Consider the following 24706-nt stretch of genomic DNA (forward strand, 5'->3'; position numbering starts at 1 on the left):
AAGTCTTAAAGAAAAACTTCAAATGTAAGAACTAATCTAGATAAGCTACTAAAGCAAACTGGACATATAGAAACTGCAACAGAAGTACAAAAAAAAAAAAAGATGGCTTAAAGTTTTATGCAACGAACAATTACCAGTCAAATATGCTTGTAAGGTTCAAATGTTCAGTAATGAGATTGATATGGGATTTGGCATGAAGAAGTATGGTACCCTGAAACTGAAAAGTTGAAAAATTACTAAAAATGAAAGAATAAAGCTTTTGAATGGGAAAATGATAAAAGAGGTTGGAGAAGAATGGTACACCTACTAAGGAATCGTGGAATTAGAGAAAATAACAGAAGTTGAAATGAAAAAAAAAATAATAGGAAAAGAATACAAGAGAAGACTACGGTTGGTTCTTAGGTCAAAATTGAATGAAAGAAACAAAATATCCGCAGTAAACACATGAGCAGTAGGTATGCTTTGATGTGGGGCGGGTATTATTCAATGGAAAGAAAATGAGCTAAAAAATATGGACAGGAAGACAAAGAAAACGATGATAATGAATTGAGCTCTTCACACAAGAGTGATGTTTATAGGTTATAATTGAAAAGAAAAGCGGCAGTGGACAAGGGGAAAATCCCTTATGTCGACTGTGTAGACAGAAAAGCGAGAATGTACAACACCTCGTCTGTAGTTGTGATAAGTTAGCTCAAAAGGAATACAAGAGACGACATGACAATATTGCAAGAAATGTACATTGGGATATGTGCAAGAAAAGAGGGTTGGAATACAGTGAAAAATGGTACAAGCATGTTCCAGAAAAGGTGGTGGAGGAGAGTGATAATATGAAATTATTGTGGAATATGAATATCCAATGTGATAATTTGATTCAAGCAAGAAGACCAGATATAGTTTTGTTGGAAAAAAAAACACAAGGCAATAATTATTGATATAGCAGTAATAGCTATAGATGAATGTGGAGGAAAAAGAAAAAGAGAACGTCAAAAAATATCAAGACTTGAAAAGGGTAATAAAACCATTGTGGAAGTTGAAGAAGGTAGAAGTTGTATCTATTGTAATGGGAGCTCTGGGGACTATAACAAAAGGATTTGACAAGTTGATTGAAAAAGTTGGGATCCATTGCAATGTTAGAGTACTCCAAAAGATCGCCTTGTTGGGAACCGCCAGAATCTTGCGGAAAATGCTGGAAGAAAACAAGATGCTGATAGCCTACGTTTATTTGTTATGGTCTGTCTATCAGTATAAAATTGGCAATACCAACAGCCACATACAAAATGTGATTAATAATAATCAAAATAATAATAATAATAATAATAATAATAATAATAATGATAATAATAATAATAATAAAAACAACAATAATAATAATATATAATAATAACAATAACAATAATAATAATAATAATAATAACAACAACAACAATAATAATAATAACAATAATAATAATAACAACAACAATAATAATAATAATAGTAATAACAACAACAACAATAATAATAATAACAATAATAATAATAATAACAACAACAACAATAATAATAATAATAATAATAATAACAATAATAATAATAACAATAATAATAACAACAACAACAACAACAACAACAACAACAATAATAATAATAATAATAATAATAATAATAATAATAATAATAATAATAATAATAATAATAATAATCTGAGATTTCATGATTCAGTGTGATCGAGAGATAACTTACAGGAAATCGGATATTGTAGTTGTGAATAAAAAAGATTACTGAATACCAAATTATTGATGTGGCTTGCCCAAACGACATAAACTTAACAAGCAAACAGAATGAGAAACTACGGCACAATCAGAAACTACTAAGAGTGAAGATTGCTAGATTGTGGAATAAAAAAAAATCCATCGTGCCAATCATCATAGGTGCGCTTGGCTCAATTCCTGATGATCTTACGAAACAGCTGAACTCCTTGGGATTCAGATACAACATCACCGTACTCCAGAAGTCACTTGATTTTGATAAAATATATTAATGGGGTTTGGGTTAGGGTTAGGGTTAGGTTAATGGGGTTTGCATTACGGTGTTGGCTAATATTATTATTATGGTTTTTAAAGGATTGTAGAATTTTTTTTTTTTTTGTTCATCAACAATGTAATTAGGAAAATGATTATTGATGAGAACTTGTTTCATATTTTTTATTTCAATGAGTAATGCTTTTTTGTAGATGATATCATTTTAGCGCGATTTAATACATATTTTTTATTATGGCTAATCCTTAAATTTGCAGCAGAGTTGAACAATAATAATGAAATTTCATTTCTTTATGTCCTTATTGACACGTCCAATAATATTTTAACACCTCTGTATACATAAAAAAAAAAAACAACAAGCATAAACTCCAGCCTCCTAAACTTTAAAAGTGAGTGCCCACAAAGATACAAAATAGCCATAATAAAAAAAAATGTTACAATCCCTTGAAAACCCTAATAATAATATTAGCCAACACCGCAATGCAAACCCCATTAATATATTTTATCAAAATCAAATGACACCAAACTTCAGAATCGAAGAAAATGCAATTAAAAACATCATATGTAGATACTTGACGTCTTTTGACAGTAATTCTGAAATTAAATTTATTATCTACTACAACAAGTTTAGAACACAAAACCTTGTGGTTAGAAACAACTCATCAGCGGCTATAAAAACGTTGGAACAAACCAATGTAGTGTATAAATTTAAATGCTCTATGGGAAAATGTAATTCCGAAAATAATCCATACATTGGGCATATAACGACAACGATGTCCCGTCGAATAACCATGCATCTAAATAATACTAGTGCTATATATAAAAATTGGATAAAAGAACATAACAGACCCCCCTCCAATCTTAGAAAGGTCCTTGTCGAAAACATTAAAATTATACATGAAAATAATATCCAAAAATTTAAAAAATTTTGAGGCGTCATATATTAGAACCCTTCAACCCACTATAAATGATATCGCATTCGGGAAAAGCAGTAACGTTCTAAAATGTCTTGCGTAGTTCGTATTGGACGGACTTTGTTAACAGTGTACACGAACTTGCTGACTTTAATACTTGAATTTTTAATCGACCTATATTTTTAATCGACTTTTCATCGACTCTATATATTTTAACTTATCGTCGTTTACTGCATATTTTAGTTTTCACTTTAAATTCTCGTTTTCGCTCCTTCGCACTTTTACTTCAACACCTGATGATGATTCGTGGACGAATCGAAAGCGCTTGTGACAGCAACAACTATTGAACTTTCATTAATATTTTTGATTTTGATATAAAAAAGATTATATGGAAAATTGAAAAAATAAAAAAAAGAATCATAAAGCAGTGTTTCTCCATTCCATTAAATAATATTTTCTTGAATATATATATATGTGTGTGTGTGTGTGTGTGTGTGTGTGTGTGTGTGTGTGTGTGTGTGTGTGTGTGTGTGTGTGTGTGTGTGTTGTTTTGATAAAATATTTATTTTCAATTATATTTCATTCTTTGTGTATAAACCAATCATTTTTCTTTAAATGTATGTTATATATAACAACGGAATATATATATATATATATATATATATATATATATATATATATATATATATATATATATATATATATATATATTACCAATTACGAAGCAGCAAAATGGACGACCTAAAAATAAATAAAACAAGCTCATAATTTCTAAACAAAGAGCGAAATATAATCGCAAAAGCGGATTTTCACGCCAATTACGAAGCAGCAAAACGAATGACCTAGATCGTATCTCATAAAAAAAATGAAAGTAGTTTGTGAAAACCAAGTAAAGTGTGAATTATATAAAACACCTCCATGCAAAAGAAATACCGCAATTTTTTTGGTCCTAAATGACCCAAATGATGTTGGCGAGCCATTAAGCACTATCAAAACAATCAGTTTCATTAGCTCAGTAAATTCAGATTTTTGCTATAGTTCTAGAAATTTACAACGGTAGTTTCACTTAAATAATTGCAATTTTCAAACTAATAATCCGATTTAACTCAAATTTTGGCATGTGCCATTTGAAGGTTAGTACTTTAGAAAACGTATTAGATTTTCTATTCTCTTGACTACGGAGTGAAATGTTGGCTTAATAATGTAACATAGTGCACATGAGCGCTTGGAAAAATATCAGGGACAGAAAAGAATGGCTGGCTTACAAAGCGATTAGCAGCGCAGCAGTAGCCGAAAATATTCACATATGCAAATTAGGACGCGTGCGCAGGAAGAAAAAGGTAGAAAAGAGAAAAAATGCACCAACTGCTCAAGAGAAAGAAAGTCGACGTTGAAGAAAATGGACGTGTACGGTTGAGGACGAAAATGGGGCGGCTGTGGCCCACATGCGGTCGGAAGAAGAAGAAAAGTGTACACCAGGCGAGATGGACGATGGCGAGAAGGATTGAACTTGGCAGGTGTAAGTCGACTAAACCTGTTACGTCTGCGCATGTGCAAATATACATTTTTATGTTGATATCACTTCATTTTCATCATTTTCTTGCCCATCTGTCGGTAGCTCAAAAGGCAACGACTAAGGCTGGAGCACTAAATGTTTGGTTTCAATTCTAACTGATAGCACATAAGTCATTTTTTTAAAACTTTTTAAACCATCCTTATATATTGGGTTCAGTATGAGAATCAATAGAGAACTGGTTTTATAAAAATAAATACGAAATCTGTATGAATTAAAATATTATATTCCAGTGTACTTTACGACCAGATCATACCAGTTGGACACTATTATATATTGGGTTCAATATAATAATTAATAAAGTAATGATTCTATAATAATAAACACATAAATTAAAATATCATATTTAAGCGTATTTTACGATTGGGAAACGCTGGTGGAACAACAACGAACGCGCCAAGAGTTGACATTTTTAATTTTTTGTCGCAGAACGAGTAAAATATCAAGAAGAGTCTAATCAAAAAAAAAAAAAAAAAAAATCAAATCATTGATTGAATTAAAAATATTTATGTGAAAATAAGTGTTTGAATATTTGATATGCGTCTGTTGAAATGTCGATACTCAAGTCCATGGCTTTTCTCTAAATTCTCTATCTAATTATGTTCTTTTTGTTTTGGTTTTTCCAGACTTGCCAATCAACGAGCACTACCATTATTGTTGTTCGTTAAAACCGAACATCTAAAAACTTTAGTTTTGTAAGCCCCCTTTTAAATGTGACTGGAAGAAAGGGAACAAGAAAGGTTGGCCAGTGGGAAATAGAAACACCAAAACGGAAGCGAAATATTGCAGAAGAATCAGTAGTTCTTCAAAATGCATGTTCTTGCAAGAAAAAATGTTTCGTAAAAATAGGTGTTCCAGAAAAGGTTAAATAGTTAATATTCAAATAATTCTGGAAAATATGGAAATTACAACAAGCAAAATAGCTAAGTTCATAAATTTGTTAAGACGCAAGAAGTCGTATAAAAGGGAGAGCCATAAAGAAAATATACGTAGCTAATGTTATGTTGCATGTTAATTCTAAAGCAGATACAGGCCTGGTCGTCTGATTCTAGTTTTGTTTCGCTAGTCAAAGGGAGAGTGTTTCGGATATAGACTCCAAGTCCGTGCATATGTCTCTCTGAGTCCTTACGAAAAAGTAGGAGATAACCAGGCATGTTAAAGTGGTTGGAGAAGATGGAGAAGTGTAGGTTAGTTTCACTTAGCGCTGATATCCGGGGTGTTTGCTAGGAGAAATGATTCAAAATCATCTAAATTGATTCTAAGCGGATATTCATGAACGCAAGTCTCAAGGAAGGAGGCAAATTGGTTTTGTTTGAATTTAAGCCTGATTTGATCGTAATTTTGGATTGAACTGTCATTTTATTTTAATTAAGAGTTTCAGTATTTGAGTGAGAAGTGCTAGACAAATTAAAAAAGTTGAAGAGCTACGAAGACGAGAGTAGTACTTTTGTGCTCTAGTATTTATTCTCCACAATGTTACCACCATTCCCAATGCACCTTTTGCAGTGATGAACGATAGCTGTACATGGTGCATCTGAAGCACGCTTTGTCAAACAAGAGGCATTCCAAAAGTAATACCTTCTATTTTTTAACTCAAAAAGAAGACAGAAGCAAGCAACCCTTTATGTTCCAGAATTTATTTTTTCTACATAGTCAATACCATTCTCAATGCACTTTTGTCAGGAATTCAATGACGCATCTCTACTTCTGACGCACGACCACAATAGGGGTTGCTTTTTTAGAATCTCACACTGTCAACATCTGCAACAGCGAGATGAAACTTTCAGGTCATGACTGCTTAAGTCCAGCCATCATAACAATGCAATTTGCAATTCCTTCTGGTTTATTCAAGTCCAATAAAAAAAACAGGAGGCATTACTTTTGAAAGGCCTCTCCTTTCATTTATTAGTTTATTTTACAAAAAATTCAGATGATAAGATGACCATGTTGAAAAAATGGATGCGAGTTATAATTTTCATTTGCCCAATCAGTTGCAGGTTCAACGCCCGTTGATTGCTCTTCTTTGCTGAGCAATCCTTGCTCCTTAGCAGAACGGTGGAAATTTGATGCTTCCGTCGTTTTTTTTTTAATTATTTTATCTACAGAAAACATTACACAAAAAAGGAAATATATGATCAATCAAGATGAAATTCGTGTTTAGAAAGTATGAATTACAACCTTCTTTAAAATAAATAAATAAATAAATAAATCATCATCATCATGACAACCGACACAACCACCCCCATTACAACTACTACCACCATTACCATCATCATCGTCATGACCACCACAACCACCAACACAACCACAACCATCATCATCATCATCATCATCATCATCATCATCATCATCATCATCATCATCATCATCATCATCATCATCATCATCATCATCGCTACCACCATCATCATCATAATCATGACCACCCCAACACCACTACTACAACTACCACCACCACTACCATCATCATCATGACCACCACAACCACAAACACAAACACAACCACAAACACAAGCACCAACACAATCATCATCATCATCATCATCATCATCATCATCATCATCATCATCATCATCACCATCACCAGCACCAGCACCAGCACCAGCACCACCACCATGGTCGTCGTCGTCGTCGTCGTCGTCGTCATCATCATCATCATCATCATCATCATCAGTTTAAGGTCCATTTTACATGCTCGCATGCATTGGACACCTTTGTACAAATTGACTTCCAAACTACCCTATCTTTGGCATGATCTTTATTTATCCTTCTTTTTCTCAAGTCCATTTTGTGTCACTTCCTCCCATGTTTGTTTTTTTTTTGTTGTTTTTTTTTTTGCCTTCCCCTTGTAAACTGAACCTGCTACATTAACTGTTTTACATCTACTGGCCCAAGAACTCTAGTCCATTTTTTTTTATGTGACCATACAAACAAAGTCTCCTGTTCTGCCCCCATTGTTCTACATCTATCAATCCAGGAACTCTCATCAAATTTTTTTTTCTTTTCAACTCAAAAAAACTCCTATGCTGCACACGCTTCCCTATTATTGTCCAGATTTAATCTTCCTCCAATTAAAATGATTTCATTTTAAATAAACACCATTTAAACATATTCGTTGTTAGATATTCTATATAAATAAAACAATAGATGTATGTGCGTGTGTCTGTGTGAAAAACATGTGACTAATAAACTCTTAAACTACTAATCACATAGCACTGAAATTAACAGGAAATTGTAGTCATACATCAAGGATGGTTTATAATGGGTAAAATATTTGTTTGGATGGATGAATAACACATATAGAAATATAGCGGCAAGTTGAAATGCAAACTGTTCATTTCAACTCGCCAACATATTTCTATTACTTTTTCGCATGCGCAAATTCATTCATAGTTGTAAATGGTTGAAGTTAAACTCTTTCCTGTCTATCTGTTGATAGCTTAAAGGGGAGGGAACATAGCTGGAGCGCTAAATGTCTTAATTTTCATTCTAATTTATTACAGCAAAGTCTCTTTTTTTAACTTTTGAAATCAATATTGTCTATTAGGTACAATATAATATTCAATAGAGAGATTACTGTAATGAATTAAAATATATTTAAGCTCAAGCAAATTTTCTGTAGGCTGAGGTATAATTCTTTTCAGTCCTAGGAGGTCCACTCTCCCAGGTTTTATCATCTTTCTGAAAAGGGCCTAGTCTATTGCTAATCGCCAGGGGGTGTCTTTACTGGGGAATACCAACCGGCCTGCTCAGGCAATTTTCTTTAAGCTCAGATATGGTTATGTTCAGTCCTAAGAATTTCATCTCCTAGTTAACTCACATGCCCTCCACAATCCTTGTTGAAGACAGAGCATCTGGGCATCTCTACAGTGAAGAGGTGGAAATTTGTTGCTTGTCAGGTTTGTCTGTGATATATACGACGAGTGGAGACAATTGCTGTTAGTTCATCAAAACGCATTCCATTGGAGTAAAACAAGCCTAGGCATGCGACATGTGGCGATGAGACAGAGGCTAGAATTTGGTAGACAGTGTGGGACCTATTAGATTTTTTGAACACAAAATCTCATAACATAATTGTGGATGATGTTTTTGTTATAAAAATATACCCAGCACATCTCCTACTGAATCCTTATTTTGTAACTTTCGGAATTTGTATACTAATTTCAACAGGACACGCAGTGGCGTAGCAAGAGGAAGGCGGGAAGTGCGGTAGGCCACTGGCAGCACGTGCCAAGGGGGCGGTATTTTGAAAGGGTAAAAATAGAAAATAGAAAAAAAAATAAATGAAAATAAAGTTAGAGAAGTTAAAAAAAAAATTCCACTGGGAGTGAAAAGTTTGGAATTATGGCTACGTGTCAGGATATTGTTTTTTTTTTTGTTTTTTTTAAGAAATGAAGTTTCTAAGGGGGTAATGTAGGGGCTTTACACACACACGCATACTGTATACTAGCGAATAAAAATTAAAATCAAAACCACAAAAGTATTATTAAACTTAAGTGATTTTTACAATCATTTTAAATACATTTTTATATTCGTTGTAAAAAGAAAAAAATATATCAGGAACAAGAAAAAAATGAGAGAAAGACAAGCCGTTTAAACGATACCCTCCTCCACTGTCGTAACGCCCGTAACGGTGGAGGAGGGTATCGTTTAAACAATCTTTTATTTAATTCAAGAGGATCCAAAATTGCCTTACACTGTTCTTATTAATTCAGCAATACAGATTAATATATCTATATATCTATAAAAGTGAAATTGTGTGTGTGGGGGGGTGCGTGCGTGCATTTCCTAACAAAACTACTCTGCATATTTTCAGTTTACAGACTCGAGATTTTACATAAGGGGTATTGAGATTTGGGAAAATCTTTTTAATTAGTTTTCGGCCAGAAATTTGGCTGTCAATGAATCAAAGTTCAACGATTTACCCTTTGAAAACTCTACCAAACTCCTTCGCCAATTTTGGGTCTAAACACTTGAAATTTTAGATGTAGGTTAATTGGACATGGATCAAACGTCTTAATTTGATTTGAGTCCAAAGCAATAAATGTTAAGGGGTCAAAGTTAAAAAAAAATTGACCTCTGCGGTCTATACCAAATAACTCAGCCAATTTTTGGTGTAAACATTTGAAATTTTACATAAAGTGTATTCAGACATAGGGAAAGCTTTTTAATCGGTGTTTACCCAAAAATTTGACTGCCAAGAGGTCAAAGTTCAAAAGATTTTAATTTTGTGGTCTCTAGCAAACTATTCAGCCAATTTTGGGTCTAAATATTTGAAATTTTACATAAAGGATATTCAGACATGTAGCAAGCCTTTAAATTACTATTATGGGGAAAATTTGGCTGCCAAGAGGTCAAAGTTGAAAGGTTGAAAAAGTTGACCTTTGCAAATTCTACCAAATTCCTTAGCCAATTTTGGGTCTAAATATTTGAAATAGATGTAGGTTATTTGGACATGAGTCAAACTTTTTAATACCTATATACATATGAACATAAAGTTATGACCAGTACATAGGGCCTGAGCAAAGCCGGGTTGAACTGCTACTATATATATAAATATATTCTATTTGACTTCCTCGTATCTTACCTAGCCTTCTTCGTGTATGTATTTTTTTTTTTTTAAAGTTTATTATATTTGTACTATTAATCACAGAAACATGAGATGTAGTAGCTACACACAGTTCGGGAGTTTCTCTTTTTCTCGGAGACTATTAATCTGATCTGGCTGAAATTGTTCATGGACCTTTGTTATAATAAAATGTGACGAACTAAGTACTATGGTATGGTTAAGGATTAACAGGATTTAAAAATGAGCACAAATTTAACCATATTCAGCCATCAATTTGGCATAAAGAACTCGTTCAAAATCAATGGGCTATAAATATTGCAATTTTTTTTTTCAAGAATATTTATAATACTTGTCGGCAGGTTTTATCTTGTGCTGCTTCTGAGATTTAGAACACGATAATCAAATCAACTCTGTTCAAAATTATTCGCCTGAAACGACATTTAATCTCCCAAGTTTTTTCTTTCCTTTTTCGTCCATTGTTATGTATTCTAAATAATTGATACCCCAGTGTTAGAATTATCTTTCACATTATCGCTTCTTTTATAGAAAATATAAGCTCAAAACGCTTAACTACACCTGAGGATATATTCTCTATCTATACACATCTTGTTGGAATTTTTTTTGTACCAATAATAGTACATCCCCCCGTTTACATTTATTATTTTTTATCTAGTTCTTGTATTCGATTTTTTGTATTTCGTATCTTTTTTTATTCTTAGTTTCGTACATTTTGGGTTTGTACGAAACTCCCTTTAATTTAGAGAAAAGGGAAATGCTAGCTCCATGATGACGTCACAAGCCCAGCGCAAGATTAGCCCTCTTTTTTAGTTCCTGCAACGTGGATATTGGACGTGTTCATTGCCCGCTGCAGACAAGGAATTTTGGAGCCTCCTTCAAAGAAGAAAACCCGGCAAAAATACCCCGGGCATGCGACGAGGCATGCTTCTGAAAACTATCTATGTTGCTATGTTTTGCACGTAATTTGAAGGAGTGTAATTATTTAAAAAGAAAATACCTTATTTTACGTGACAAGGAATTTTGGAACCTCCTACAAAGAAGAAAACCTGGCAAGAATACACCAGACATGCGACGCGGCATGCTTCTGAAATCCATCTGTGTGTCTATGGTTTGCATGCAAACATGGAGGGAGAGAAAATTCTGTAAGGACTTTAAACGAAAAAAAAAAAAAAGAAAAAGGCACGTGCCTTACTGGCTTTCAATTCATGAGTACGCTCCTAAAATTTACTACATATGAGAGTGTGATTAGAAACTACTATTTTGAATCTTATTATTGTATTCGTTCATGGATACGGCATCTTCATTATAAGAACCAGTGTTATATTTGATATGTTACCTTGGCGTTTTTAAAATGTAATGCCCGCAAAGGGAAAAATTTGCAACTAATTTTATTGCGAATAAAATCTCTTCTTCGTTTCAAAGCAAGACCTTTATATTTTATTCTTTACCCCCTCCACCCACTTTTATTTCATGCTGTCATTTTTTTTTCAGGTTAGTTACTTTAGCGTCGAATTTATCTGGAAGCAAGATAAATTTCCGACAATCTAAATATCAGATAATATTTGGGCTGGCAGATCTTTGTCCCATTTCAAAGTTCTTTGAAAAGGTTCAGAAACGTATCTGTCATTTGATTGGCCTCCACCATTTCTTACACAATAATAGTGACGTCATCATTTCATGCGTTCGTGTCAATTTTTATGGATGTGCATTCGCGTTATAATTGTTAATGGAAAAAACTTCTTTTTTTTTATGAATAAAAATCAATATAAGACTTACTTTTTGTAAAACAAATAGATTTTTATTAGCGAACTACACAGACTAGTAGTTAATAAAATAAAATTAATTTTAACGTCTTCTTGACACTTATGTATCTAAAGATAATGTCGCTTACAGACCTCCGTATATTTTTGAAAAAAAAAAAACGCTAAACATAAGGATCAACCTCTATCAATTTAAATAATAAAACCAAAACGAATTTTTTTAGGCCGATTTTGGATTTGCAGTTTTTATTATCTCAATAGTCTTATGTTCTCTTATATGAACATATTTTTTATTATTGCAAACTGGTTATTAAAAAATCCATTTAAACTTCATATCGCGTAATATTTGAATTTAATATCATTTAAAGCTTTTTAAAACTAATTATTTTTTAGAATTCTGTTTTGTTTTTCTTTGTTGTTGTAATTCAAATAATTATTTTACCGAAAAAAATTATCAAGAAAAAGTATTTTTTAAAACAATAATATTGATTTAACGTCCAATTTTATTTATAACTTTAAGGTAAGTAAAATAAATAACAGGATTTTATGCATATATATATATATATATATATATATATATATATATATATATATATATATATATATAGGTATTTAATTATTATAGTAAAAAAAAATAATTATATATATATATATATATACATATATATATATAAAAATAGTAATTTGTATATATATATATATACATATATATATATATATATATATATATATATATATATATATATATATATATATATATATATATATTTTTTTTTTTTTAATAATTTGATCTTTTCAGCTTTAAAAAATGTTGAAATTTTTATCGACCAACATTTATTTTGTTTAGTTTTCGGACCATGAAATATAGGGAGGGTGGGTAGAACCCCTAAAAATATATTTCCTCTAATATATTTAACGAAACCTACTTTTATTATGTAAGTTTATTTAATAATGAATATCGAAAATTTCAGGAAAATATGACAAATATTTGATTTTTGCTAGATTTTTAAAATATGGGTATGTCTACGGTTTAAAAAAAACATCACTACATAGAAACGTTGTTTTCAAGCGTCGATAATGTAAACACGATTTTTGTCTCGCATTTTCATTATTTTTGCATACTGTAAAAAAAAAATAGCAGTTTATTTGAAGCTTTTTCTTTTAAATAGTAAAAAAGTGAGGATATAATATTAAATTAAATTCCAATTACATCGTGTGGATAGAGGGGGTTAAAATTGTGGCGTGTGTTGGAGGGATCTACTGTACAAAAACAAAAGTATTTTTAAACTGCTATAAATGTTTCAAGTTTTTTAAATTATATTTTGCTACATTGACAAATTAAAATTATATTTTGATACATTTTTATACTGTAAAAAAAATAACAAAAAAAACAACAAAAAAAACAAATAATTCTAAAAACTATCTATAGATGTCTCATGTTTTTACGTATTTATTTTTATTTCCAGTTATAAATCACCCATGAAAACAAATATTAAAACTTTAAAATTATATTTTGATACATTTTTATACAATAAATGTTTTGATTATCATATATTTTCTTATTGTTTTTTTTGTTGTTGTTTTTATAGATTTTTTGCATTCTCGGAGACACTTGTTTATATTTGAGGTTCACAGAACGGCCGGTAGAGGGCAGTTCTCATTCAAAGAACAGGGGTCGATAATCCATCTCGGACGCTTCATATTATTAAAATGCAGAAGTGCCTACCTTGTAAATCTTTCTACTCCGGTAGTTTCTTCCCCAGAACCGCTAGACTCTGGAATTCTATTCCAGGTCCCTGTTTACCCAACTGTACTGACATGCAAAAGTTCAAGTGTAACATGAACCGATATCTTGCTGCCCAAATCCCAACATAGTATCCCAGTAGTTGTTGCCCCTGATAGTAGCCCCCTACACCAAAGTGGCAATGTGCCTTGTTTGGGGTGAAAATGTAATTAAAAAAAAACTAAATAAATAAACTCATCCTAACATATTTCGCCAGTTTTTTCCAATTCTTGCTACCAAATGCAAAAATATAGCACAAAGTCATTACTGTCATTACTGTTGCACCACGTTTTGGCCAACTGACCCTCTAGTCTGCTTTGGGAGGATTGAAACCTCTATTTTCAGACAATGCTAACCTGGAAACGTTGTGAAACAACAGCAACTATGAGGATGAGGATGACAGTCCACAAAAGATGAGGATGAGGATAACAATCCACAAAAGATGAGGATGAAGATAACAGTCCACAAAAGATGAGGATAACAGTCCACAAAAGATAAGGATGAGGATAGCAGTCCACAAAAGATGAGGATGAAGATAACAGTCCACAAAAGATAAGGATGAAGATAACAGTCCACAAAAGATGAGGATGAGGATAACAGTCCACAAAAGATGAGGATGAGGATAACAGTCCACAAAAGATGAGGATGAGGATAACAGTCCACAAAAGATGAGGATGAGAATAACAGTCCACAAAAGATAAGGGTGAGGATAGCAGTCCACAAAAGATGAGGATGAAGATAACAGTCCACAAAAGATGAGGATGAAAATAACAGTCCACAAAAGATGAGGATGAGGATAACAGTCCACAAAAGATGAGGATGAGGATAGCAGTCCACAAAAGATGAGGATGAAGATAACAGTCCACAAAAGATAAGGATGAAGATAACAGTCCACAAAAGATAAGGATGAAGATAACAGTCCACAAAAGATAAGGATGAAGATAACAGTCCACAAAAGATGAGGATGAGGATAACAGTCCACAAAAGATGAGGATGAGGATAAGTTCACAAAAGATGAGGATAACAGTCCACAAAAGATGAGGATGAGGATAGCAGTCCACAAAAGATGACGATGAGTGTAACAGTCCACAAAAGATGAGGATGAGGATAACAGTCCACAAAAGATGAGGATGAGGATAGCAGTCCACAAAAGATAAGGATGAAGATAACAGCCCACAAAAGATGAGGATGAGGATAACAGTCCACAAAAGATGAGGATGGGTGTAACAGTCCACAATAGATAAGGATGAGGATAACAGTCCACAAAAGATGAGGATGAAGATAACCGTCCACAAAAGATAAGGATGAGTGTAACAGTCCACAAAAGATGAGGATGAGGATAGCAGTCCACAAAAGATAAGGATGAAGATAAGTCCACAAAAGATGGGGATGAGGATAACAGCCCACAAAAGATAAGGATTAAGATAACAGTCCACAAAAGATGAGGATGAAGATAACAATCCACAAAAGATGAGGATGAGGATAACAGTCCAGAAAAGATGAGGATGAAGATAACAGTCCACAAAAGATAAGGATTAGGATAACAGTCCACAAAAGATGAGGATGAGGATGACAGTCCACAAAAGATGAGGATGAGTGTAACAGCCCACAAAAGATTAGGATGAGGATAACAGTCCACAAAAGATGAGGATGGGGATAACAGTCACAAAAGATGAGGATAACAGTTCACAAAAGATGAGGATGAGGATAACAGTCACAAAAGATGAGGATAACAGTCCACAAAAGATGAGGATGGGGATAACAGTCCACAAAAGATGAGGATGAGTGTAACAGTCCACAAAAGATGAAGATGAGGATAACAGTCCACAAAAGATGAGGATAAGGATAACAGTCCACAAAAGATGAGGATGAGGATAACAGTCCACAAAAGATGAGGATAACAGTCCACAAAAGATGAGGATGAGTGTAACAGTTCACAAAAGATGAGGATGAGGATAACAGTTCACAAAAGATGAGGATGAAGATAACAGTCCAGAAAACATGAGGATGAAAATAACAGTACAGAAAACATGAGGATGGTGATAACAGTCCACAAAAGATGAGGATGAGGATAACAGTCCACAAAAGATTAGGATGAGTGTAACAGCCCACAAAAGATGAGGATGAAGATAACAGCCCACAAAAGATAAGGATGAAGATAACAGCCCACAAAAGATAAGGATGAGGATAACAGTCCAGAAAACATGAGGATGAAGATAACAGCCCACAAAAGATGAGGATGAGGATAACAGTTCACAAAAGATGAGGATGAGGATAACAGTCCACAAAAGAACGAATGCACCAATTATGAAGCCTCGTCTCATAAGATTCAAAATAAATAAATAAATAAAAATAATACATAATTACATAGAAAAATGCGAGCATGAAAAGTAATATGGTTAAGATTAAGCTTAGAAAAGTAATGGACTAGTTGCTAAAACTGAAAAATAAAAAAAAAGATATTCTAGTAAAAAATATAATAAATTTATAACTTAAAATATTGCAGCATTAAGAATTTAAAAAAAATCAATTTAACATTATATATAAATTCTTAAAGCTGCAATATTTTAAGCAATGAATTTATTATATTTTTTACTAGAATATTTCGTCTTTTTCTTTTCCAGTTTTAACAACTAGTCCTTTTACTTTTCTCAGTTTAATCTTAACCATATTCTTTTCATGTTGGCATTTTTCTATGTAATGCATGATTTTTCCAGGCTTTGCTTTGAAATTATATTTCTTTTTTTGTGTGTGTGTGTTCAGTATCATACGCATTGTCAACAATCCATAAAAACATTATTACCAACTTCTTAAATTGACTAAATAAAAGAATCAAATAAAAGACGTAATTAAGCAAATAAACAGAAAGAAGGGACAAAAAAAGAGAGAGACAAAAGTAACAGGTGACGTCACAAGCGCAATATTATCAGCTTTGGCATGGCAAAAAGCATCACTTTTGTTAACTTTCTATGTAACCCAAATAAGATGACATGCGAGCGACATTCCCCACTATGGTTTACGACGGTGTCGACAATGAAAAAGTTTCTGTGATAACCAACAACTAATCAGAAAGAATCGTCTCTCACGTTCCTTACTAATTCTGAGAACTTTTGAACACCAGTAATTTTATTTATAACTTGAAAGAAAATTGAACATTTTTTATTTCAAAATATAGCTGAAAAGGTGACCTATGAACTGTAAAAAGTGTTTGAAATGCGTGAGCAGTGAAGCTTTAAAGCAGTCTTCATTGAGTAAAACTAACATTTAACCATATATTCCAACACTACCGTGTTTTTTTTTTGTTTTTTTTTTACACAGTGATCACCACTTATCAAGGCCCAGAAGCCACTCAGGGATAAGGGTTATTGCAAGTACATTAAGTTAGTGAGGAGATTTGCTGAAGTGCTTACTTAAGGGGGCGGTTCATTAGGAATTTGTTAACATTGGACTTGAAGACATCCAAGTTGTTGTCCAGAGGGAAGCAGGCAGACGGAACAGAGTTCCACAGGCGTGCAGTTCTAAGAAAGAAGCTTTGTTCATGGAATCCACGATTTGATTTAGGCACAGATATAGAGTGGGGGAAATTTTTCACAGTGGATTCAGCTAGACAGGTGTTTTTCGTGAAAGATTGGCGAGGGGGGACCAGAGATTGGAGTTCAGATGAGCATCTGCCATGGAAATAACGATAAAACAAGGACAGACGCGCAACGTCTCTTCTGTGGGAGAGAGGTTGCAGGGTAGAGAAAAGGGCATCCCCCACTAAGCCACGAAGTCTATTTTGTACTCTGTCAAGGCAGGATAGGCTGTTTTTAGCAGCTCCTGCCCAGATATGGCAACAGTATTCCATCCTTGGACGTACTTGGCTTTTATATAGATAGAGAATTGCATCAGTAGTGAGATATCTTCTGGAGCGGTAGAAGGATCCCACCATCTTTCCAGCGACCTTGGCAACAGACTTGATGTACGTGTTCCATTTCAGATCAGGAGTAAAGGTCAAACCCAGAAGCTTGTCAAAACACGGAGCCTCACCCAGACGAGAGCCATCCATCACAATTGATGCCAGCTGGGGATCAGAGCGTTGATGATGTAAGGATAGGAGTTTGAATGATACCAAGGATGTAAGGATAGGTGTTTGAATGATACCAGTCGGTTCAAAGAAAGAAAGCTGTGCATTGTAGTTCACTTCAGATTTAGAATGGAGTCTACTGGTAAGGCTGCTGGAAAAATGGTTAGATCATGCTTCCGCTCCACAAAATATCTGACTTGGAAGTTACATTGTAAAAATAATATCCAAGATAAGAACAGTACATGCTATCTGGATTCTGGTTTCATCTTTTATATATGAAAAGAAGCAGAGGCTCAATCAATTTGAAATATAGGAACTCTGCTAAACCCAGACAGTCTGCATTATTTGGATTCTTCCGACTACTGTTCTTATCTGGGGTGTTATTTTCACAACGATCCGTCGATGTAGCTTCATCAGGTGTGCCTTACCAAACTTGGAAATCTTTCTATCAAGATGAGAAGATAAATAAGATTTAAAAACAATGGTCATTACTAGGGCTGTGACAACAGAATATTCTTTTCATTGTTTTGACTCTCCCGCATACCTGTGGAACTGTCTTCTATTTGCCTGCGTTCCAGCTAACTACAATATGGTTGTCTTCAAGTCCAACGTAAACAAGTTCTTGATAAGCCGTTCCACTTAAGTTAACAATTTTACCGAATTTCCATCACTAACAATTACTATATTGTCCAATTGATTACTGTACACTCTTTAACCCTTATCCTCGAGTGGCCTCTGGGCGTTTATAAGTAGTGGTGCCTATGTAAAATAAAAATAATATGTATATATATCCGACACAGTAAGACACAGTTAATCAACCGAGAACCACATCCGTCTATATAAAAACATATAAGATATTATATATATATATAGATATATACTCAAGAGTCAAAACAACGAAATGAATATGCTGTTGTCACCAGCCTAGTTATTACATTTTAATTACTATTATATTATTATTTTTTTTATTGAACAGAGAGCGAAAATAGCGCAAAAACAAAACATTTTTCTTATGAATGAAATGTAAATGTTCAGATATCAAAACTAATTTAATTGTTAATTCCCTCGGCTCATACAATTACAACTTGTTGACCTTTAAATTAGTAAAATATTGTATTCTATTTGAAGTACAATAATATGAATAACACTGTTTATGTCAATGTTATTTATTAAAGAAATAATAAACATAAAATATTCGACAAATTCGGATAATTACCTGTTATTAAAAAATTCTTACCAACGAAGCAGTCTATTTTTTAAGCTCAATTTGATGTTTTTGAATAAATCTGCAAAAGATAAATCAATTAATTTTAATTTTCAATAATGAAGGCGTAAACAGTTTGTATTTCACATTATTACAAATTTTTAATAAAATTCTCATTTTTTTATATATATTTTGACACAAACAAATCAAATCTAGTTCTTTTTATAATTAAAAAAAACTGAATGTGAAATAATACGATTAAAATTCAAATAATTTTTTTTTTTTAATCTGTCGGGCAAACGAAAGTTAGTTGCACCACATAAGTATTGGCAACAACTATGCAAATAACTAAGGGCGACAACTCACCATATGGCTATTATTAAACTGAAAGTTGCTAACAGATTGTGTCTGTGTGTATGAGCTTCTGCTGATATAAAAATTTCACAAATCTGTTTCCTACAATACTCTCCCTCCATATAGTCGGAGGCTAAAAAAAAAAAAAGGGGGCGAACAAAGGCGAAAAATTAGGCATGCATACCAGAAGCTTTTCACCAAGAAAAGATGAAAAATCAGGAAGTATCAAAGTCGGCATATTTGCAAGACCAATCTACACGACCACTACGAGTCATGACAGGAACAGGTTCCGGTGAAGAAGCAGATTCAGATTCAAGTTCTGAATCAGAAAAATTGGTTGAATTAGGTGCAGAATCTGATCAGTTTTTAAGGAAGGCTGGTTTGACACGATCTATCACGGCCAAGTTTCGTTCGCTGTTGTGGTCGATAACTCGGGAATCTTTCTGTTGAATCCAAATAATATGAATAATTAATCGTCATCTCAAAAATTCCAAAAATGAGAATAGCAGTCTGAATAATCTAATTAATATTTTCTTTTTAAACTTTACTTGGATTCGACAGAAAGATCCCCCGGGTTTATCCACCACAACAGCAAAACAAAACAAAACTTGGTCACGATAGATACCTTGAAAATGAATCAAATTCCACACCTAATGTAACCAATGCAAACCTGAGGGATGCCTTGGACACTGCTCGATGGTGGATCTCAAGATGAAGCCAAACGCTATGATGATGAGCTATCGTGCATAATAAATGTTAATGTGCATGAATGTGAGAAGGAATGGTTCAGTTCAGTCCTAGCAGGTCCATCCTCCCAGGCATTACCTTCTTTCTGAAAAATCTGAAATTTCTCATAAGGTACGACTATGAGGGAATGTCGAGAGAGCTGCTCAGGTATTTTTTGAAGGCCAGATTGCAGTGCTTATCCTAGTCTGCTGTCCTCTTAACTATCATGCATAATAAATGTTAGTGCACACATGAAAAAGAACGGCTTACATGGACAGTGTTTGTGGCTTACATGGACAGTGTTTGTTATCTGGAAAGAAAGCATGATTGCTTTCATTTAAGCCAGCATATCAATCGATAATAGATATTTTTTTTATTATTATTTTATGCAGCAGACATTACGGTTTGTGAGAAAAGTTTTTGCTATTTAAATTACTGCTAATGCGCCAATCTCTTTGTATTTCCGTGTGAGCCTGCAGACCAAAAAGACCCCACCCCACCTACCACCGCTCTTCTCAAACCTCGTTACCACACATCACAATGTGTATTTCTATATCACCATTAAATTCGATGATAATTTCATTCTGTGAATTTTAAACAATGTCACATTCCCAACATGATCGCAATTACAAAATGTCCACACGCTATCAAAGAATTTGAAAAATAAAAAAAAGAAATTGTTTACAAAATGGTCATGTCCTTTAAAGTAATTTAAAACGCGACCAAGGAGAGAATATTTGGGAGGATGGTGATGCTTTGTTTGTTAACACGGCCCCATTTGGTACCATGACCCGGGAGATCAGCGTTCAATCCTCAGACAAATCATGCCAAAAACTCAAAAAATGGTAGTCGACATTCCCTCGCTAAATACTCAGCATTACAGGGAGAGGATCAAGAGTAAGTGGCGTAATCTTCAGAAAGGAATTGTATCTGTTAATAAAAACGGAGCCTTGAACATGGTAAACCATTTTATTTTTATGTTTGTAAATTTTTTTAGATGAGGATTGGTTATTTGTATTGTCTGGATTCTTCGGACTACTGTTCTCATCTTGAGTGTTTTTTTCACAACGTTTTGGTCGATGTAACCTCCGACCTTCTTCAGGTGTATCTTTTGAGATAATGATTGATAATTCGTATTATTTGGATTCTTCAGACTACTGTTCTCATCTTGAGTGTTTTTTTCACAACGTTTTGGTCGATGTAACCTCCGACCTTCTTCAGGTGTATCTTTTGAGATAATGATTGATAATTCGTTTTATTTGGATTCTTCAGACTACTGTTCTCATCTTGAGTGTTTTTTTCACAACGTTTTGGTCGATGTAACCTCCGACCTTCTTCAGGTGTATCTTTTGAGATAATGATTGATAATTCGTATTATTTGGATTCTTCAGACTACTGTTCTCATCTTGAGTGTGATTTTCACAACGTTTTGGTCTATGTAACCTCCGACCTTCTTCAGGTGTATCTTTTGAGATAATGATTGATAATTCGTATTATTTGGATTCTTCAGACTACTGTTCTCATCTTGAGTGTTATTTTCACAACGTTTTGGTCGATGTAACCTCCGACCTTCTTCAGGTGTATCTTTTTAGATAATGATTGATAATTCATATTATTTGGATTCTTCAGAGTGTTATTTTCACAACGTTTCAGTTGGTGTAATCTCCAATCTTCTTTAGGTGCATCGTGGCATAGTGGATAAGGTAACTGGTAAAATTCAGTTGTTGTAAACTGATATAGTGGGAGATTCTGACACTCTCTAAGAATGGGTTACTCAGTTTATAAGACGGTAACAAGCAGCAACCAACAGAGAGTAAGTAAATCTCGATATTATAGCATATAAAATACCATTAGTTTGTACTTTTTTCTTTTGTACAATAAATCTGTTATACTTACCCTGTGTGTTGGCCATCATTTCTCCAGGGATATATCACAAAGTAACATAAGTTAAAGTTGAATTGGACTCTCAACCTCAATTGGTTGAAAAAACTTTCAGTATACACGCTACTGTGAGAACTTACTTGCTTTTGAGAGCAACAAAGAGAAGGCATCCAAAGTGGAGAAAGAAAAAGGGTAAGCTATTCGAGCTATTTGCTTTTTTAGCATTCGTCAGAATCACTTTGTGATTGTAGTCGTCACACGTTTATAGAAAGTACCGAAGTAATGAATTACCAGAAACTGTTTCCATAACCACTATTTAGTGGCAGGAAGAATACAAGTAGTGACACAAAAGGGTAGATTGCTACTGATTTATTTTATTTGCTAGTCTCAGTCTTTTCTACAAATATTATTATTGCATGTGTTGTTTCGAATTGTCTGATCTATTCTCTGTTTCCTTTGTTTCAGCTCGTTTGATAAAACTAACATTGGTAAATGGCATGAACTGCATTTGATTACTCTTGGAATGGTCCATGATAGAGTTTTGTTTACATTGGATTTTTTTTTTATGGAAATTGCTCCAGACAAAACATGAAGCCACTTGACGTATGCAGCTAACAAGAACGAAAGCTTATTATTCCAAAGACAGTAGATGCCACTTGACGTTAGTCTTGAAAAGTCCAAGGCCAAAAGTAGGAAGAAAACAATAAGCAGAAAGAGAGAGTTCCGCAATGTAGAACTCTCTCTTTCTGCTTATTGTGGAATCCATAAGCTTGCAGTAATTGGAAAGAAGTCACTGGACTAGGAAACCGTATTACAATGAGGTATGAAAACAGCGAATTGATGAAAACCACTGGACCAACGAGTCAAACGAGTGGAACAAAGGATGCAGGAAGTAAATCAGACAATTTTGAAGAACATTCCATAGTCAGCAGGGAAACAGTCCCATGGAATTGTGTCTCCTGTGTCTTTGCTCGTTGAACAAAAGACAGATGGTTTATGTCCGATGTTATGACAGGGTTCCATGTCACTATGAGGTGGACGAGACACACTTTATGTCCAACGTTATGGCAGAGTTCCATATCAAAATGAGTTTGACGGGGCACAATTTATGGCCAATGTTATGACAGGATTTCGTATCACTATGAGTTGGATGGGGCACACTTTATATCCAATGTTACGAAAGGGTTCCTATCACTACAGTCGAAAGTCCTTGTAAAGCAGCTCTGTCCATGGAGATTCCGCCTGACAAAAGGAACGTGGATGATGAAATCTGTAGAATAAAATTAAGGTCAAAGTTCATTTTAACATATTTTATCAACTTAATCTGCAACTTTCGCTCAACGAGTGTGTGTGTGTGTGTGTGTGTGTGTGTGTGTGTGTGTGCGTGCGTGCGTGCGTGCGTGCGTGCGTGCGTGCGTGCGTGCGTGCGTGTGTGTGTCCGTCCAATATTATAAAAGTGTTCCATGTTGCTGTGAGTTGGACGGGTTGTGCTTCGTCTACTTGGGTGGGTTGACATATTAAATCCAATAGTCTTAGAAGCGGGGAAAAACAAATTGTATAAATAGTCGAATGGAAATACATCTCATGCAAAGTGTTTTCATTGGATAATAAATTAGTCAATCAGCATAGGAATATTAGTTTGGACAAATAGTTCATAAAAATGTAACTGTGGCAAGTTTGTCGGATGCGATTTTGTACACTTCAGGGGCAAGACATCAATATGCTTCGGAACAGGTGACATCTGTACATAAAGAGATGTCTCACTGTGTAGCAAGACATGGTCTAAGAGAAAGGAGCGTTAGGGTTAGGGTTATGAAACACTTTATGATGGCATAGTCAATCATGTGATTTGGACGAGGATTCAGCCACATTATTTGACGACAATTTATCTTCTTTTTTTTTTTTTTACACAGGCATGTAGTAATCAAAAGTAATGGAAGTTCGGTAAATTTGTTAACTTAAGTGGAACGGCTCATCAGAAACTTGTTCACGTTGGACTTGAAGACAACCATATTATAGACAGCTGGAAAGCAGGAAAACGGAAGACAATTCCACAGGCGTGCAGTTCTAAGAAAGAAGCTTTGTGCATGGAATCTACGTTTAGGTTTAGGTACAAATAAAGAGTGGGGGGAATTATTGATAGTGTTTTCAGCTAGAAGAATGTTTCTTGTGAAAGTTTGGCGAGGGGGGACCATAGACTGAAGCTCAGTCGAACACTTTCCATGAAAATAACGATACATCAGAGACAAACTCGCAACATCTCTTCTGTGAGATAGAGGTTGCAGGGAAGAGAAAAGGACATCTCCTACGAGGCTACGAAATCTATTTTGAACTCTATCAATGCAGGACAAGCCCTTTCTAGCAGCTCCTGCCCAGATGTGGCAACAGTATTCCATCCTTGGACGTACCTGGCTCTTATATAGATAGAGAATTGCATCAGCAGTGAGATATCTACCGGATCGATAGAAAGATACCACCATTTTTCCAGCATTGAAATAATGAGCTGATGATACTAAGATCAAACTCTCTGCAGAGCGAGAGCAGACAGACACTATTATCTTTCATTCTACTAACCCTTTATGAGCTGTAACCCCCCTAAGATTGAAAATCAATACCATCTCTAGCATTCAAATTCATCAGAAGAAGCTACCAATTATATTGATGTGGATAGAGGTCATCTTTCTCTTTTGCTGACATGTTCATTGTTGGTGCACATGTTCTCTTTCTGTTTTCATTTTTCTGGTATGCGATTGGCCCCTCGAGTGATAGATAGGATGGATAAATTGATGGATTTCTCAGTTGTGATTTTAATGGAAAGTGCTCGGCTGAGCTTAAATATA

This window comes from Euprymna scolopes, chromosome 43 (genome assembly GCF_053919585.1).
Source record: "Euprymna scolopes isolate OS-2025 chromosome 43, ASM5391958v1, whole genome shotgun sequence".
Taxonomy (NCBI): domain Eukaryota; kingdom Metazoa; phylum Mollusca; class Cephalopoda; order Sepiida; family Sepiolidae; genus Euprymna; species Euprymna scolopes.